Source organism: Pseudophryne corroboree, chromosome 4 (assembly GCF_028390025.1).
Source record: "Pseudophryne corroboree isolate aPseCor3 chromosome 4, aPseCor3.hap2, whole genome shotgun sequence".
Classification (NCBI taxonomy): domain Eukaryota; kingdom Metazoa; phylum Chordata; class Amphibia; order Anura; family Myobatrachidae; genus Pseudophryne; species Pseudophryne corroboree.
Window position 1 is genome coordinate 150,978,461 of NC_086447.1, and position 7,723 is coordinate 150,986,183.

Sequence of the window (7,723 nt, forward strand, 5' to 3'; positions counted from 1 at the left end):
GCAAAAGTACAGACAGTCACATAAAAGGACAATTTTTCAGAGTGTGTGGCTCCAATAAACAAAGAAATCTGGCTAGTGCAAGAGGTAATTTTACCTTGGGATAATGGTTCCCCGTTTAACCCACAAATCTCAATTTCCGATGCCAAGGGTACTAAGGGAACAGAGTGTTTCAGGGCGAATTGGCGGTCCATAAAAACCCCGTCGGCCCCACTGTCCACAAAGGCCTCAGTCTTGACAGTTTGACCGAGGATCTTCAAGGTCACCGGAATGATAAAAGTCTTCTTGGGAAATTCTGACTTCTGGCCTGACAGGATATTTCCCATCACCCTCAGGCCCTGAAGTTTTACGGCTTTTCTGGGCATGATACTACCACATGACCTTTATTCCCACAGTACAAACACAACCCCTGCTGTCTCCTCCGCGTCTTCTCACGCGAGGAGAGGCGGGTAGCCCCAATCTGCATAGGCTCCTCGGAAAATTCCTCAGAGTCTGAGGTTCCCTTGGGAAAGAAGGAAACCTCAGTCTCCCTTTCAAGCCTACGCTCTCTCAGCCGTCTATCCACCCGGATGGATAACTGCATGAGCTGATCCAAGCTATCAGGCAAGGGATATTGTACCAGTTGGTCCTTTATCTGGTTAGAAAGACCTCTTCGGTACTGGTGTCTCAGGGCTGGGTCATTCCACTGGGTATCATGGGCCAACCTCCGAAACTCCGTACAGTAAACCTCAACTGGCCTTCGCCCTTGCTTAAGGATCTAAATCTGGGCCTCGGCTGAGGCCGTCTTGTCAGGGTCATCATACAACATGCCCAGTGCCGTAAAAAAAGCATCAACACTTTTAAGCGACGGACAGTCAGGCTGCAACCCATATGCCCAGACCTGTGGGTCTCCTTGTAGCAAGGAAATCACTATGCCCACCCGCTGAATCTCCGACCCAGAAGACTGAGGCCTAAGCCGGAAGTATAGCTTGCAGCTCTCCTTGAAACAAAAGAACTGCGAGCGATCTCCAGAAAAACGATCCGGGAGATTTACTTTCGGCTCCTTAACCCCTGAAGGTGCTGCTGCTGCTGGAGCTCCGCCAGTGGCCTGGGAGGTGTGCATTTTAATGGACAAATCATTAAACTGTCGAGTCAGGACCTGCACCTGATCGACCACCTGTTGCAACTTATTTTGAGGGGTATGCTCCATATTCCCACAAAATTTCAACAGGAGTATTAGGCTGCTGAATATGTTATGCACACCAGTGCCTGCAGGAATGTACTGGTGTCAGAACTGTTATGCACTCCAGTGCCTGCAGGAATGTACTGGTGTTTGAACTGTTATGCACACCACTGCCTGCAGGAATGTACTGGTGTCTGAACGGATAGGTATGCAAAACAAATGAACTCACAGACAGACTGGGGAATATGACATTACGTACACAGAAGGTGATAGGGTAACAAAATACACACAAAGTGAACAGAGAAGCCCAGAGGCTAAGGAACTGGGTGTCTCCCTAGTATTAGTAATGCTCAGATGGGAAAAGCAAGATGTTGTGTTTTAATACGTAGAGAACCCGAAATGCTGTTGCTAAGGGCAACAGCAAAACCCTAAAGGGTTACCAACGGGTGTGGCAGTAAACTCCTTGGTCAGAGATGGAATGATAGACACAAGGAGAGTCTCCACAATCCTAATTCTCACTTGCAGTGCACAGGTTCAGCTTACTGCCACTAAACTGACACCTGACACCTTGCACAGTGAGACAGGATTTAGGCAGGCAAGTCTTAGAATACAGCCGCAAACTTGCTAAGTTCACAGAGTAGTAAAAGAACCCCAGCAAGCTAAACGACTGACTCCAGTCTTACTGCTAAGTCTGGATTGGCAGAGTGTAGTACCAAATCCCCAGGCCTATTTGCAGTAAGCAACAATAAATACAAAGCTACACAGTACTGGCTGACTTTCAGGAACTGACTAACCAACAAAGATTCAGCAGCATCTGCTTAACCTGAGAAGAGGCCTTATAAAGCAGGTGCTGTCCACGCCCCACTCAGACCTCACAGACTGTGAGCACAAAAACCAGCACCGGATCCCCTGCCGTGCACAGAGCCCGTAACCACTGCACAGCAAAAGATCCGAACCGGAGTATCAGCTGCGCTCAGGTTACTCCGCTAGCACTTGTCTCCCGGTTGCCATGACGACGTGGCAGCACAGGGCAGGAGACCCTAACAGAAATCCATTTTGAGCTTCAATCTGGCAACTTCCCCAGTGACCGTACCAAAGTTGCTTATATTATTTCTCTCCTCAGTGGCTCAGCCCTTGATTGGGCATCACCGTTATGGGAGAAGTCTGATCCCCTGCTGTCCTCCTATTCTGACTTTGTAGCATCATTCAGGCGCATCTTCGACGAGCCGGGCCGGGTTTCCTCTGCTTCATCTGAGATTCTCCGTCTACGCCAGGGAACACGTACTGTGGGACAGTATCTTATACAGTTCAAAATCCTGGCATCTGAACTGGCCTGGAACGATGAGGCCCTGTATGCTGCATTCTGGCATGGCTTGTCAGAACGCATTAAAGACGAGTTAGCTACCAGAGACTTGCCTTCTAAGTTGGATGAGCTAATTTCACTATGCACGAAGGTTGATCTACGGTTCAGAGAGAGAGCAACCGAGCGAGGAAGATCATCCGTTCCTAAATCTTCTGCTCCTCCTCCTCGTCAACCATCTCCATCCAAGGATGAGCCTATGCAAATTGGTCGTTCCCGTCTATCTCCCGCTGAGCGCCGAAGACGCCTCTCCGAGTCTCTATGTCTCTACTGTGCAGCTCCGTCGCACACTATCAACGCCTGTCCCAAACGTTCGGGACTCCAGATCCTAGCTCGCCAAGGAGAGGGCCGGCTAGGAGTAATGATCTCCTCTCCATCTCCTCATGATTGTAACCTCCCAGTGTCGCTCCAAATTGCTCAACGTTACAGGAACGTCATTGCCCTCCTTGATTCCGGAGCAGCTGGGAATTTCATAACCGAAGCTTAAGTTAAACGGTGGTCCCTACCCACCGAGAGACTGTCCTCGTCCATCTCTTTGACTGCCGTGGATGGCAGCAAGATTTTTGACGCAGTCATTTCCTTAAGGACTCTTCCAGTTCGTCTGAGAGTGGGAGTTCTTCATTCTGAGTATATTTCTTTTCTAGTGATTCCAAGAGCCACACATCCAGTGGTTTTAGGCCTTCCATGGCTCCGTCTCCACAACCCATCGATTGACTGGACGACTACACAAATACTGGCATGGGGTCCCTCCTGTGCTGAGACTTGTTTAGCCAAAGTTCTTCCTGTTTGTTCTTCCTTCCCCAGGTCATCTGATGTTCCGCCTCCTCCATATCAAGACTTCACGGACGTGTTCAGTAAAGCCTCTGCTGATATCCTTCCTCCTCATAGAGAATGGGACTGCCCAATCGACCTCATTCCAGGGAAGGTTCCACCGCGAGGCCGAACTTATCCGTTGTCTCTGCCTGAGACACACTCCATGGAAGAGTACATCAAAGAGAACCTGGCGAAGGGTTTCATCCGACCATCTTCTTCTCCAGCCGGCGCAGGCTTCTTCTTCGTTAAGAAGAAAGACGGTGGTCTGCGTCCGTGCATCGACTACAGAGGTCTGAACGACATTACCGTCAAGAACCGATACCCTTTACCCCTGATTACCGAGCTCTTTGATAGAGTTAGTGGTGCAACCATTTTCACAAAGCTGGACTTGAGGGGTGCCTACAATCTCATCCGAATCCGTGAGGGTGACGAGTGGAAGACCGCCTTTAACACCCGTGACGGACATTATGAGTACCTCGTCATGCCCTTCGGATTGAGCAACGCTCCAGCAGTCTTCCAGCACTTCGTGAATGAGATCTTCAGGGACATCTTGTACCGCCATGTCGTGGTTTATCTAGATGACATCCTCATCTTTGCTAATAATCTCGAAGATCATCGTTTCTGGGTAAAAGAGGTTCTTTCCCGTCTCCGTGTCAATCACCTCTATTGTAAATTGGAGAAGTGTGTGTTTGAAGTTAAAACCATTCCGTTTCTAGGTTACATTGTGTCCGGTTCCGGACTAGAGATGGATCCTGAGAAACTCCAAGCAATCCAGAATTGGCCTATACCCTTAACCCTCAAAGGGGTCCAGAGGTTCTTAGGGTTCGCCAATTATTATAGAAAATTTATACGAGACTTTTCCACCATTGTAGCGCCTATCACTGCATTAACCAAGAAAGGTGCTAATCCGTCCAAGTGGTCCGAGGAAGCTACGCAGGCCTTTCACCTTCTGAAGCAACGGTTCATCTCTGCACCAGTTCTGAAACAGCCCGACACCAACTCTCCTTTTATCTTAGAGGTAGATGCCTCCTCCGTTGGAGTAGGAGCAGTGTTATCCCAGAGGGCCAAAGATGGACATCTACATCCTTGCAGTTTCTTCTCCCGGAAGTTCTCCCCAGCTGAGCGCAACTATGCCATTGGCGATCAGGAGTTGCTGGCCATCAAGCTCGCTCTGGAGGAGTTGAGATACCTGTTGGAGGGAGCTTCCCACTCAATCACCATACTTACCGACCACAAAAATCTTTTATATCTCAAAGGCGCACAATGTCTGAATCCTCGTCAGGCCAGATGGGCACTTTTCTTCTCTAGGTTTGACTTTAAACTCCAGTTCTGTCCGGGTTCTCAGAATCGTAAGGCCGATGCCCTTTCCCGCTCATTGGAGCAAGAAAATGAGTCCAAGTCTGCAGACATGCATCCTATTATTAATCCGTTGGCATTCTCCACGGTAGGGATGGACTCTACGCCTCCACCAGGGAAAAGTTTTGTTAAGCCAGTTCTAAGGAAGAAGCTCATGCATCGGGCCCATGCTTCCCGTTTTGCTGGACATACAGGCATTCAGAAAACCCTTGAATTTATTTCTAGGTCCTACTGGTGGCCAACTCTGAAGAAGGACGTTATGGAATTTATTGCCTCCTGCCCAAAGTGTGCCCAACACAAAGTCTCCCGCCAGTCGCCTGCAGGGCAACTGGTTCCATTATCTGTTCCCCGTCGACCATGGACCCATTTGTCGATGGACTTTGTTTCCGATCTACCTATCTGCAACAAGTTTAATACCATCTGGGTGGTAGTTGACCGGTTCACCAAGATGGCACATTTCATCCCTCTCACCGGTCTTCCGTCAGCTTCCAAGTTGGCTCAAGTATTTATACAAGAGATCTTCCGACTTCACGGTCTTCCTGAAGAGATCATCTCGGATCGTGGAGTACAATTTGTAGCCAAATTTTGGCGAAGTTTGTGTCAAGCCCTCCAAGTCAAGTTAAAGTTTTCCACGGCTTACCATCCTCAGACCAATGGTCAAACCGAGAGGGTGAATCAGGACTTGGAGGCCTTCCTCCGTATATATGTGTCTTCCTCTCAAGATGACTGGGTTCAACTCCTTCCTTGGGCCGAGTTCAGCCACAACAATCAATACCATTCCTCATCTTCTTCTACACCATTCTTCATTAATTATGGATTCCACCCTAAAGTCCCAGAATTCCAACCGCTTCCCGCAACTTCTGTTCCAGCAGTGGATGTCACCTTGCGTCAGTTTTCAAATAACTGGAGGAACGTCTGCGCAGCCCTGCTTAAAGCCTCATTCAGGTATAAGAAGTTTGCCGATAGGAAGCGTAGAGCGGTTCCTGCTCTCAAGGTGGGTGATCGTGTGTGGTTGTCCACAAAGAATTTGAGGTTGAGAGTTCCCAGCATGAAATTTGCACCTCGCTACATCGGACCCTTCAAGATTGAACAAGTCATCAATCCTGTTGCCTACAGATTACAGTTACCACCCTTCTTGAAAATACCCAGGACATTTCATGTTTCTTTGTTAAACCCGCTGATCCTGAATCGGTTTCATTTCGCACTTCCTCCAGCTCCCAAAGTTCAGACTCAACGGGGAGTCGAGTTCGAGGTGGCCAAGATTTTGGACTCACGTTTCCGTTATGGTCAGTTACAATACCTCATTGACTGGAAGGGCTATGGTCCTGAAGAACGCTCTTGGACCAATGCCTCAGACGTCCATGCTCCTGCCTTGGTCCGAAATTTCCACGCAAAGTTTCCTTTAAAGCCTAAGAAGTGGCCTGGGGCCACTCCTAAAGGGGGGGTGCTGTCACGATCCGGGTATCTGGACGCCATTACCTGCCGTTTAGGTGTCTTCTGAGACTGGCCCAGCGTTCCAAATCCGGATCTCATCTGTGTCAACTCTCTGCACATCCCTCCTGTCATTCTGAGACACTACCACAGCGGCGCCATGTTTGAATCCAACATGGCGTCTCCCGTCCTCCGCGGCCTCCGCCGCCGTTACTGTGTTATTGCTGCAGGTTCTCAGAATCATGTATCATGCCTGCCGCGGCCTCTGCTGCCCTCCAAGTGTCTCAGCATATAATTGTCATCTGGCGTCTCCTGTCCTCCGCGGCCGGCGCCGCCATTATCATTATGTTTGCACATTTCATTTCAAACCAGTTTTCCCTCCAGGTTCCAGCATGGGCGCAGCCATGTTGGATTTGATCACATGCTCCAATTCCTCCAATCCACTGTCTCTGGAATCTGCATAATTGCCCAGCCAATGCCTGCATAGCAGCAGGTATAAGTATCCTGTGTCTGGGCCAGATAGATGTCAGTGCTTTGAATGTCATACCTTGTTCCAGTCTCTCTCTCCTGTGGTTTGTTTCTCCAGGTTCCAGCTCCTGTCTCCAGCATCCACAAAGAGACCCGCACCTGCTTTCCATCCTGCGGTGCAGCCTGACTCTGCAATCCTCTGTGACTGCTTCAGCTTTCAGCTATTACTTCGTTTGCTTCCAGCTTCCAAGCTTTCAGCTATTAACCCATCTGTTTCCAGCAACCTGCTTCCAACAGAATTCAGCCTCCTTAAAGAGCCGGTGTTCTCCCAGCGGATTTCTACTTACCAGCAGTATCCACTACCACCGGTAACCACTCTTCATTTTATCTGTTTCCACGCACCCTAGCATCTTTCAGTTTTAACTCCGTGTCTCCACCATCTGGCTGGTTCCGTCCAGTGACTCCTACAGTGCATTCCAGTTACCAGCATCATCTCATACACCTACTGGCGTGTTCCTCGGTTGTCTCCACTACTACAGCCTGGCCTGGTAAGGTTATTCTACCCAAGGACTATAACATCCATTCTGCAACCTACCAGTGCTCTGTTATACCTTTTATGGTTTAGTGATCCAGGAACTGTATTATCTGCCACTGCTAATTCTGACTGTGAACGCTGTTGTGATTATACGGAGTCTGTTTAATAAACTTTCATTTGACTTTTAACCTGCTTGTCATGGTCACACCTTCGGGTTTCCTTCCACACTTACATGTCCAGGGGTCTGATTAAACCATCTAAGTTTGATTTCATTTCACCCCCTACAACTGAGGCTTCCTCCCGTCAGCCTAAACCCTCAGTTGTGACATACAGTCTGGAACTTAATCCCTAGAGGAGTGGATGGCAGTTTCCCCTGCACCTCTGTGGGCCAAAGTTTATATACTGGTACTATAGAGAAAGAGTAGGGATGTGGCTTAATAGTGTTAGTAGTAATATGAAAGTTTCATGTTCTATAAAACTGTAATTACATAAAAACATAAATCAAATAAAATGAAACACCAAATGGAATCTGTTTTTTAAATGGAAATATAAGTTATTTGATGGTTGCAACATCATATATTATAGCTGTGAAGCTAATTAC